Source organism: Penaeus monodon, chromosome 27 (assembly GCF_015228065.2).
Source record: "Penaeus monodon isolate SGIC_2016 chromosome 27, NSTDA_Pmon_1, whole genome shotgun sequence".
NCBI lineage: Eukaryota > Metazoa > Arthropoda > Malacostraca > Decapoda > Penaeidae > Penaeus > Penaeus monodon.
Window position 1 is genome coordinate 27,270,698 of NC_051412.1, and position 288 is coordinate 27,270,985.

The window sequence follows — 288 nt, forward strand, 5'->3', positions numbered from 1 at the left end:
TTCAAGAAAAAAAATCAACTTTGTACTTCCATTAATTTTAAACTGATATCTTATCCCATTTTACATGCCATTTGAGATCTTTGATATATCTTTATTTGTTATGAAAGTAATATAATCCACATATACATTATTTTGTTTTTTTCATCTGGAAAACTCAAATCAAACACTAATACAATAAATAAAGTTGGTCCAGAGGTGAATCATAAGGATCTCCTTTGGAAATTAGTGCTAGGGTGGAAAGTTGAAATTTAAAAAATATATATAATGGGATGCCTGCTAATATATATA

General features: G+C 26.4%; 1 protein-coding gene across 1 annotated transcript in view; it reads left to right on the forward strand.

Moving 5' to 3' along the window:
• LOC119590747 overlaps nucleotides 1–288 on the forward strand; it is a gene marked incomplete at both ends in the record, with an annotated part of 2,339 nt that overhangs the window by 913 nt on the left and 1,138 nt on the right.